Raw genomic sequence first — 12,117 nt, 5'->3', positions numbered from 1 at the left:
AGAAGACAGGCACACGGCCTACAGACACATGAAAAAATGTTCATCATCCTTAATCATCAGAGAAATGCAAATCAAAGCTACGTTGAGATATCATCTAACTCCAGTAAGATTAGCCCACATCACAAAATCCCAAAACCAGAGGTGTTGGTATGGCTGTGAAGAAAAGGGAACACTTCTGCACTGCTGGTGGGAATGCAAACTAATACGTTCCTTTTGGAAAGATGTTTGGAGAACACTTAGAGATCTAAACATAGACCTGCCATTCTATTCTACAATTCATCTAACTAGGTATATATCCAGAAGACCAAAAAATCACATTATAACAAAGATATTTGTACCAGAATTTGCAGCACAATTCATAATTGCTAAGTCATGGAAGAAGCCCAAGTGTCTATCAACCCATGAATGGATTAATAAATTGTGGTACATGTACACCATGGAATATTATGCAGCCTTAAAGAAAGATGGAGACTTTACCCCCAGTATCTCAAGAATGGGAGACAAATTATCCAATGTATTCAGCCTTACTATGAAACCAATTTATAGCTTTCTTATGAAAACTATAACCCAATTATAGCCCAAGAAGGGGAAAGGTGACAGGGAGGGGAGGGAAGTGGAGAAGATGGGTGGAGGGAAGGTAATTGGCAGCACCACACCTACAGTACATCTTACAAGGGTACATGTGAAATTTACTAGGTGTAGAATACAAATGTCTTAACACAATAACTAAGAAAATGCTGTGAAGGCTATGTTAACCAGTTTGATGAAAATATTTCAAATTGTATACAAAATTAGCGCATTGTACACCATGATTGCATTAATGTATATAGCTATGATTTAATAATAAAAAAGAATATATAAAGAACTTTTATAACTCAACAATAAAAAGACAATACAATTTTTAAAAAGTATAGAAATTATTCCTTGTATTTTCTCAGATTATCATGCAATAAAAGTTGAACTCACCAATAATAGGTATCTGCATACTCATTCAAAGACATGGAAACTAAATAACCTTATGTTAAATGATAGCTGGGTTATAAATGAGTTTAAGAAGGAAATTACCAAATTTTTGGAATAAAACAATAAGGAAGACATGAGTTATCAGAACCTGAGGGATACTGAAAAGGCAGTCCTAAGAGAGAAATATATAGCATTGTAAGGCTCCCTCAAGAGAATGGAAAGAGGAAGTCAATAACTTAATGGGACATCCTAAGCAACTGAGAAAGGAAGAACATTTCAACCCCAAACCCAGCAGAAGAAAGGAAATAACTAAAATTAGAGCAGAATTAAATGAAATAAAAAACAAAAGAATTATTCAAAAGATCAATGAATCAAAAAGTCAGTTTTTAGAAAAATTCAACAAAACTGATAAACCTTTGGCCAACCTAACCAAATATAGAAAATTAAAGTTCATAGTATCATCAATCAGAAATGACAAAGGCAAAATAACAACAGGCACCTCAGAAATTCAAAAAATCCTTAATGAATACTACAAAAAACTTTATCAGAAATATGACAATCTGAAAGAAATTGACCAATACTTGGAAGCACGCCAACTTCCTAGACTTAATCAGAAAGAATTAGAAATGATGAATAGACCTATATCAACTACTGAAATGCAATCAACTATACGAAATCTCCCAAAAAAGAAGAGTCCAGGACCAGATGGCTTCACATCAGAATTCTACCAAACCTTTAAAGAGGAACTAGTACCTATATTACTTAACCTTTTCCAAAATATTGAAAAAGAAGGAATACTTCCCAACACATTCTATGAAGCAAATATATATCTCCTGATCCCCAAACCAGGAAAAGATCCAATAAGAAAACTATAGACCAATATCTTTAATGAACATAGATGCAAAAATATTCAGTAAGATCCTAGCAAACAGAATCCAGCAGCAACACATCAAACGAATTATACACCATGACCAAGTGGATTTTATCTCAGGATCTCAAGGTTGGTTCAATATACGTAAATCTATAAATATAATACATCACATAAACTAAAAAACAAAGACCATATGATTCTCTCAATTGATACAGAAAAAGCTTTTGACAATATGCAGCATCCTTTCATGATCAGAACACTTAAGAAAATAGGTATACAAGGAACTTTTCTTACACTAATGGAGGCCATCTACAGCAAACCCACAGCCAATATCATATTGAATGGAGTAAAATTGAAAACATTTCCACTCAGATCAGGAAGCAGGCAGGGTTACCCATTTTCTGCACTGCTTTTTAACATTGCAATGGAAGTCTTAGCCATCACAATCAGGCAAGAGAAGGCGATCAATGTGCTCGCTTCGGCAGCACATATACTAAAATTGGAACGATACAGAGAAGATTAGCATGGCCCCTGCGCAAGGATGACACGCAAATTCGTGAAGCGTTCCATATAAAAAAAAAAAAAGAGAGAGAGAAGGCGATCAAGGGTATACAAATAGGGTCAGAAGAGATCAAACTTTCACTGTTCGGAGATGATATGATTTTATACCTAGAAAACCCCAGGGACTCAACTACAAAACTCTTAGAAGTTATAACTGGGTTATAGCTTTCATATGAAAGCCAAATATGGGGAATGGGGAGAGGGAGGGGAGGAAGGGGGGAGGATAGGTGGAGGGAGGGTGATAGGTGGGATTACACCTGGGGTGCATCTTACAAGGGTACATGTGAAACTTAGTAAATGTAGAATATAATTGTCTTAACACAATAACTAAGAAAACGCCAGGAAAGCTATATTAACCAGTGTGATGAAAATGTGTCAAACTGTTTATAAACCAATGTATGGTTCCCCATGATCACATTAATGTACACAGCTATGATTTAATATTAATAAAAAAAACCTCTTAGAAGTGATTAAGGAATATAGTAGCATCTCAGGATACAAAATTGATACTCAGAAATCAGTAGCTTTTATATATACCAATAATAGTCAAGCCGAAAAAAACAGTCAAGAACTCTATTCCCTTTACAGTTGTGCCAAAGAAGATGAAATATTTGGGAACTTACCTAAGAAAGGACATGAAAGATCTCTATAAAGAGAATTATGAAACTCTGAGAAAAGAAATAGCTGAAGATGTTAACAAATGGAAAAACATACAATGCTCATGGCTGGGAAGAATCAACATTGTTAAAATGTCCATATTACCCAAAGCAATTTACAAATTTAATGCAATCCCTATCAAAGCCAATTAAAAACATTCAATGGGGAAAAGACTCCCTATTTAACAAATGGTGCTGGGTGAACTGGCTGGCAACCTGTAGAAGACTCAAACTGGACCCACAACTTTCACCATTAACTAAGATAGACTCTCACTGGATTAAAGATTATAACTTAAGACATGTAACTATAAAAATACTAGAAAAGAGTGCAGGGAAAACTCTTGAAGAAATCGGTCTAGGTGAATATTTTATGAGGAGGAAGCCCTGGGTAATTGAAGCAGCTTCAAAAATGCACTACTGGGACCTGATCAAACTAAAAAGCTTCTGCACAGCCAAGAACACAGTAAGTAAAACAAGCAGACAGCCCTCAGAATGCGAGAAGATATTTTCAGGTTATGTCTCCAACAAAGGTTTAATAACCAGAATCCACAGTGAACTCAAAGGTATTAGCAAGAAAAAAAAAAGTGATTCCATCTCATGCTGGGCAAGGGTCTTGAAGAGAAACTTCTCTGAAGAAGACAGGCGCACGGCCTACAGACATATGAAAAAATGCTCATCATCCTTAATCATCAGAGAAATGCAAATCAAAGCTACGTTGAGATATCGTCTAACTCCAGTAAGATTAGCCCATATCACAAAATCCCAAGACCAGAGACGTTGGCGTGGATGTGGAGAAAAGGGAACACTTCTACGCTGCTGGTGGGAATGCAAAGTAGTATGTTCCTTTTGGAAAGATGTTTGGAGAACACTTAGAGATCTAAAAATAGATCTGCCATTCGATCCTACAATTCCTCTACTAGGTATATACCCAGAAGACCAAAAGTCACATTATAACAAAGATATTTGTACCAGAATGTTTATTGCAGCCCAATTCATAATTGCTATGTCATGAAAAAAAGCCCAAGTGCCCATCGATGCACAAATGGATTAATAAATTGTGGTATATGTACACCATGGAATATTATGCAGCCTTAAAGAAAGATGGAGACTTTACCTCTTTCATGTTTACATGGATGGAGCTGGAACATATTCTTCTTAGTAAAGTATCTCAAGAATGGAAGAAAAAGTATCCAATGTACTCAGCCCTACTATGAAACTAATTTATAGCTTTCATATGAAAGCTATAACCCAGTTATAACCTAAGAATGTGGAGAAAGGGGAAAGAAAGGGGAAAAAGGGAGAGGATGGGCAGAGGGAGGGTGATTGGTGGGATCACACCTACGGTGCATCTTACAAGGGTACATGTGAAACTTAGTAAATGTAGAATATAAATGTCTTAACACAATAACTAAGAAAATGCCAGGAAAGCTATGTTAACCAGTGTGATGAAAATGTGTCAAATGGTCTATAAAACCAGTTTATGGTGAAAAAAAATAATAATAAAATAAAAAATAAAAATAAATGTTAAAGCTAAAAAAAATCATAAACCTGTTTCTTCTGTCATATTTTTTGATACTGGCTTAATTTGTCTGTGAGTTTATGTCTTTGGTTTTGAGTTTTTAGATTCTGGGTTCTAGACAAGTGGCTATAATGAAGCCTGGGGACCCCAACCTCCCTGGCCCAGCTGTGCCTTTTGGCCACACTGGCAGGGCTCAGATCCCCTAGGCATTGTCTTCACAGCTCTGTACTTTGTCCTGGGCTCTGCATCTTGTACATAACAATTAAAATTGCTTACTGTCTAGGTTTTTTACTGAAAATTAGGGTTACTTATAATTAAATATATATATATGTAATTAAAACTACTAGATATAGGAGAAACAGTTCTGTATGCAAAATGTACAAGAAAAATAAGATGTGTTTTTGGTAAGGAAGTTTATAAAGAAGGCATGAAAATGTCATTTTTGTTAGAGAAAAAGTAATTTTTTCTACTTCAGAGGTTATTTAAGAGTTATTTTAAACTGAAGAGGGAAAGTAATGATAGATAAAACTGAATGGATATAGAAAGTTGAGGAAAGAATAAAAGAAAATATAAGAGGTTACAAAAAGTTTATTGAAATATTATGCAGTCAAAAGTGATTGAGATCAGATGAAGGTTTTTAATAGGTTTTTTAAAAATTAGCTTCACTCCTCTCAAAGTTACAGATGCTGGTGTGGGTGTGGAGAGAAGGGTACACTGATCCACTGTTGATGGGATTGCAAAATAATACTGCCTTTTTGGAAAGAAGTATGGCGAATCCTCAAAGAGCTAACTGACTCTGATTTGATCCTGCAATCCCATTACTAGGTATCCATACAGAAGGAAAAAAAAAAACATTTTACCATAAGGACATTTGTGCTCAAATGTTCATAGCAGCTCAATTCATAATCACAAAGATGTGGAAACAATCTAAATGCCTATTAACCCATGAATAGATTAACAAACTGTAGCATATGTATATCATGGAATACTATTCAGCTATAAAAAAGGAGACTTTGCATCTTTTGTATTTGCCTGGATGGATTTGGAGAACATTCCCTTAAGTAAAATATATCCAGAATAGAAAAGCAAGCATGTACTTAGGGTAACCTGAAAACAGCTACCAATCCACACAAGAGAAAAAACAGAAGTAAATTCAAGAAGAGGGTAGAGAGGGAGAGGGCTCGATTAGCTCCCACTATCAGATACAATGTAGGGGTATATGGTACACTTCCTAGGTGAAGGACCTTACAAATGCAAATAATGTAAACTAATTGCATGTACCCTCATATTAACCCATAAAAAAAGTAAATACATAAATAAAATTAGCTTTACTATTAATAATAAATGAATACAAAGGTTGACTTTGGTTTTCTCTTTGAATAATGTTTTCATATAGTATTAATAAGCAGTAAAATATTTTTGTTTACCTTTTTAGTAAACAACACCAAAAAACAAAACAAAACAGAGGAGAGAATTTGCCTCATGTTGTCCTTCTTAGGTCTTTCGGTTGTTCAAAAACTGAGTCTCCTCTCTCCATGAAAGAGTAAATATTCTGCTTTTCAAAATATTTTAATTATAACTAAAGAACCCCTTGTAAATCCAAGAGCAACATAGTAAGCATATTTGGTATGTAAAAATCATATGGGATACATGTATATGTAAAATAAATAAATAATAAAATAAAAATCAGATGGGAAACATTGTCAAATAGGAAATGGTGTTTGATCTTCTTTGAGCTCATTGTATAAATGTGTTCTTAATATGTGTTCTAAAATTATATGAGATTCCTAAAATTGTGATATGTCTTGGTATATGTTATCAGTCATAATTACAGTTATTATGTTAAAATGATGTATACTACAGAAATCACCAAATTTCCTTGCCAATTGGGTCCTTACTCATGGCTATCCTAAGTCTTTTGTCATCCACAGACCATTATTACTTTACTTTGATTCATCTCAAAAAAATAGTTTATAATCAGACATAGTTCAAAATTTGCTGCTTCTTCAAAGAAATTCATGGAAAAGACCTTGACAAGGACTTTTGAATGCAAATTTCTGATAACTCTGGATATACCATTAAACTAGGTAAACACACACAGGACTCTATTTTAAAAGTTGATGTGCTCGTGAGTATTCCTAACCCACCATAAATCACGTTTTTTTGAAGTTTGGCCAGGGCTGGGTTTGAACCCACCACCCTCGGTATATGAGGCCGGCGCCCTACTCACTGAGCCACAGGTGCCACCCCCATAAATCAGAACAATAGATAATTACAAAGGACTGAATGGAGAGAGGACTGAAATTCTTTTGTAAGACTTTTTATTTGAAACAGTGCTGATTCTTTTAATGTTTTGTTTTCCAGAATAAAGAAAACTTTTTTTTTCTTTTGCATTATTTATAGCTTGTAACAATTGGGTAAAGTACACTTTTGTGAACAAAGTTGAAACATCTACCTTTCTCTCTGATTTCTCCAGAATTTAGAAAATGTTTGTGGGTATTCTTATTTTATGGCAAGACAGTTATTTGCATAACTTCCATAAGAATCTATTTTCTTCTAGAACAGGGTACAACTAGAGACATTGGCTATTTCACCAAGACTTTAACTGGAGTGGTGTATTTTCAGATATAACCAGAATCCTCGGAGGAACTGAGGTTGACTTTATGGAGGCAATAAAGAGCTCCTTGGCCTACATTGTTCTGTTACAAAGTTTCTGATCCTGTAGTAAGTAAAGAGGGTCACTTTATGATAGGCCTAAATACCTCAAGATATTTGGGAAATCTTGAGAAGAGAAGAATTTACTGCATTCATACAGGTATTACAGGCACAGTCTGATGGTAAATCCAATGTCAGATTGTCCCTGCAATCTACAGATTCTTCTGAGATTCAAGGAAAACTAGCCTATAGACTACTCCAGACATTAACCTTTGTTTTTCTTCTATTTATATAGAAATGCCTCTTATTAAAGACCTGTTTGCCAGACCCAGCTGTGACAGCCCATCTGCAATGCCACTTCCTGGAATGAGACATCATTGTTTACCTGGACTGATCTATTTTTTTTTTTTAATAATAGAAATGTTTATTTCCAAATACCATGAGCATAGGGGGAACCATAGGAATGATTGCCCCTGGACTGATCTGTTCTCAGAATTAATAGATTAATTCAAGAAGGTATGGGATGATAAATGTATTTAGATTTGTTCTTTCTGCTTATCCCAATTTGGGTTTTTGTTTGTTTGTTTGGTTTTTATTAATACTTATCTAACAAGCTCTAGCCCAGATTTCTTCACAGCTACCAAAGTGGCTTTTATGTAAACTTTCTGAAAGTTTCAGAGTGGGGACTAGAGGAAACCCGAATATTTCCCCCGAAATATATCCTTTGTTGACGTATTTTGAGATGGCTGTTTAGAGAGCCAGCAAACAGAAGTAGCCCTGCAAAGTTGGATTTTGTGACACAGATTTGCCTCTTGCATTTGCAGAGTCTGCATAGATGCAGCTGAGCTTTCTCCGGATCCCCACCTTGTCCGGACCTAGGAAATAGTGACAGTCTGAAGTCTCACACCTTAAATGTCTGAAAGAAACTTTTACCGTCTATTTTCTCTGAGGGCTGCAACCTGTGAGTTTTTATCTATATAATCAGAGCATGCCTACTAGCCAGGCTTCCTCTTCTCTCTTTCCCATAACCTGTCTTGCCACCCACAACAACCATAACTTGGTTGGGGTCATACTGTGAGCCCTCAATCTTTCTGTAAGTTCAGGATGGCAAGTAAACTTCTGTCCCCCATTGCAGGGTCACGATTACTCTGTGATTCTTCCCTTCGTGCACGTTCATAAATTTGTATGCCTTCTCCTATTAATCTGCCTTTGTTCAATTTTTTTTCAGTGAGACTTCAGAGGAAGAAGGGTAAGTTTTGCTTTGACCCCTACAATTAAGACCCACCCTAATGACCTCACTTAACCTCATTTAGCTTTAATTGCTGCTTTAAAGACCTCTATCCCTAAATATAGCACAATGACATTTTGAGATACTTGGGGTCAAAACTTAGACATGCGAATTTGGCAGGGGATGCAATTCAGCCATAACCCATTCTGAATTAGTAGGTTCCCCACTGGACAAAGCCAATCACACAGCCCAGCTAGATGCATGGGCAGCAGTGAAGATGCCCCGTGGCCAGCTGTGGCCTACAGCAACCACTCTCCACTGCTACAATCAGCTCACTGCTCACATTTCTTTATTTATCATGTGATGAAGACTAGGCACAAATTCCCATCTTTCTTCATTGCATGCTTAATGCAGAATAGACTTTTTATGTTTTTATTTATGCACTGAGATGATAAGTTATTACTTTCCTGTGTGTTATCACCAAAAAGAAGAGTAAACACTGTGGCTGAAAGAGAAAAACCTAAGAGAGCTGGAGATGCCGAAAAAGACCCTCCATTAATCCCACCCAATAATCAGGGTAAGAATGTTCCAAATGCCTAGCATAATCCTAATCCTTATATCCAGCCCCACAAAAATGTCAGCCCTCCCAGAGCTCCGACTTTCCAGATGTCTGTGAAATGCTAGCTGATGTCAGGATCAGCTATATAATCCCCCAATGAGCCCCAGCTTAAATGTCAGCTGAGAGGATGTAGATAAGCTCAAGCTCCCATTTGTGCTCGTAATAACAGAGAACAAGTCTAACAGAGTCATCAGAACCTGTTGAAATGGCTGGGGCCGCAGTCTAACTATTTGTTTACCCTGAAGCTCAGTTTATTGGATGTCACTGCCTGTTCTGTGAACCTGTCAATTACACATGATTTGTAACACAGAGCAGCAAGAAAGGAGTTTCAACCAAAAGAAATGATCAGCCTTCAACACAGGATCCTCCCCAATTAATTTATAGTATTTATGTTATCTCCAATTTTAGGACATTGGCTCATGTCTTTTTTTCTGGGCCCAATGGTCAGATAGTGTAGGGACCAAGGGAAAACTTCCTCTGGACCCTCTGAAGGTTTACTGAAAGATCAATCGACTGACGGCAGATTAGCAGGAGAAAAGGCATACAAATTTATTAACATGCACAAGAGTCATGGAAAATATAATAACTTAAAGAAATGGCCAGATGGTTGAGGCATTTATGACATCTTGAGATTACAGAAAGAACGGGAGCTTGGGTTGTGGCAAGAACAGGTTTTTGGAGGTAAGGAAGAGGAGGCTAGAAAAGGCAGTCTTGTAAATGAGCAGGTAGCAACCCTCAGAGAATAGTGGTAAATGTTGCTTTGGGGCCTTTAAAAGTGTCAAACTCTCAGGTGTCCAGCTCTGGATGGGCAAGGGTGCTCAGAGAATGGCTGCTCCAGGGCAGATTTTCTAAAGATGCAAATCTTCCCTACAAAAGACAGCTTTCAGAGCAATTTCTGTTTGCTGGCCTTCTGGGTTTTTTTGTTTTTTGTTTTGGGGTTGTTTTTTTTTTTCTATTTTTGGCTGGGGTTGGGTTTGAACCCACCACCTCTGGTATATGGGGCCGGCACCCTCCTCCTTGAGCCACAGGCACCACCCTGTTTGCTGGCCTTCTGAACAGCTATCTCCAAATATGTCAAAGAAAGATAATTTGGATTGAAATATTTTGGTTTCCTTCAATAGTGAGGGGAATTTTCCATGTGCCTCTAAAGGCTTCTGGTCCATTTTAGAAGACAAATGTATATTAAAGCAACACTACGAGACTGTGCCTTAAAACCTGAGAAATGAGGGTTTGTGCTTTCTCTTTACTTATAAACAGATATAAACAAATACACATAAAGATATTGCTTGTTTGTATGGAACTGGATTCATTGCACACACACTAATTTCCAACAAGCCCTTTTGTCTTAATATATTAGACTTAATGTATCTCCTACCAATTTGGAGAGATCAAGCTCCTTTATCTAATCTCTTCTTGCAGAAAGATAGATGAAATTTTACGTAAATGGGATCCTATCGTATAGATCAAGTTTTATTGTTGACATAATCTTTTTTCTTTCTTGTGTGGTCTTTGACCTGTCCCTTTGCTGTGGCACTCTTCCCTGTCCCCTCCTCAAGTAACAAGCTGGCAGGTGTCCTTTGGGACTTCCCCAGGCTGTGTAACCATCTGGATCTATGAACTATCCTATGCTTACACATATTGAGGCTTTTTCTATTTTTGTTATAAATATGGGGTCATAATATTCACACTTCTCCATACCTTCTTTCTTCCCTCAAATGCTCCTAGTGAAAATCCTTCTAGGTGAATTAGCAGGATGACTGTCTTTCTTTCTAGTGACTGCATAAAACTTCACAGTATGATGTATCCCAGTTTATTTATTCATTGGGCATTTACTTTGCTTTTATCTTTACCACACAAAATAATAGAACACTGTTACTAAATTTTCTGTAAGGAGTTAATTTTTGGAAATTTCATAATATACACAAATACATATTAATTAGGTAACAAGGTGGAGATTTTACCAACTAAATGAATATCTTTCTTGTCTCAGGGTGTTTCTACCCAAAGATCCCCTCAGGGGTTGCACATGCTCTGCACTCTTGGACTATGGCACTCCAATCAAACACCTGTCTTATGTCCCACCCCTCACTTCCTGCCTTGCTCTCTCTGCCAAAGGTCTTCAGGGTTTCCAAGCTCTGATATTCCTCTTTTACTCCTCTGATCCCCCAAAGATTGGCATTTTTGAATTCTAACAAAGTTGTTGGGTTCCAAAAGTATCTAAAACAATAATTTTGAAAAGCAACTGTGGGACTCTGGGAAAGTTTGTATTTTTCACAAACTGGACCCTTAAGGAGAAAGTAAGGGTTTCATCAGAGCCCGGGATGGAGGAGAAGCATGTGATGAGTTTGAAACTGCTCTTGTTTGAAAATGACTACCCAAGGACAAGCTAAGAAAGTCACAGTGCAAGTTCTGTTGTCTGATGCCTCCTCTCCTGCCCACCCCAGGAAATTGGAAATGGCTTCAGGAGACCCTTTCTTTTCCCACAGGGGGCTGCATTTACTTTAATGCATGGGTCTCCCAGGCCCATTCATAATGGGTTTCAGCTGGAACTCATCACCAAAGGCCCCCAGATCAATTCACAGTGGGGCTTTTCTACCTGATTCTATTCCTGGAAGGATTAACACTGTTCTCCTTGGTTCCATACTCTACTCTTTCAGTCTATCTTAAACATTACTGATGAAATACCTTCTTTCTTCATGAAGTCTTTCCCCAGGCCAATATCTTCCAGTATTTTTCCTATGCTTTCTTGGAGGATTTTTATTGTTTCATGCCTTAAATTTAAGTCCTTTATCCATCTTGAGTCAATTTTTGTGAGTGGGGAAAGGTGTGGGTCCAGTTTCAGTCTTTTACATGTAGACATCCAGTTCTCCCAACACCATTTATTGAATAGGGAGTCTTTCCCCCAAGGTATGTTCTTGTTTGCTTTATCAAAGATTAGGTGGTTGTAAAATGTTAGTTTCATTTCTTGGTTTTCAATTCGATTCCAAGTGTCTATGTCTCTGTTTTTGTGCCAGTACCATGCTGTCTTGAGCACTATGGCTTTGT

The 12,117-nt window shown here is 37.0% G+C and overlaps 1 long non-coding RNA gene and 1 other non-coding gene across 2 annotated transcripts in view; one reads left to right on the top strand and one right to left on the bottom strand.

Moving 5' to 3' along the window:
• LOC128594884 (uncharacterized) overlaps positions 1–12,117 on the bottom strand; it is a 129,301-nt gene that overhangs the window by 66,636 nt on the left and 50,548 nt on the right. The gene's annotated exons all lie outside the window — the stretch shown is intronic.
• On the top strand, positions 2,304–2,410 carry LOC128595021 (U6 spliceosomal RNA). Its single transcript, XR_008382716.1, has one exon. It is a non-coding gene; the product is annotated as a U6 spliceosomal RNA (small nuclear RNA).

The sequence above is a fragment of the Nycticebus coucang genome, chromosome 9, assembly GCF_027406575.1.
Source record: "Nycticebus coucang isolate mNycCou1 chromosome 9, mNycCou1.pri, whole genome shotgun sequence".
NCBI lineage: Eukaryota > Metazoa > Chordata > Mammalia > Primates > Lorisidae > Nycticebus > Nycticebus coucang.
The sequence above is the reverse complement of the archived record's forward strand: the minus strand, read 5'-3'. Positions and strand labels throughout refer to the sequence as shown.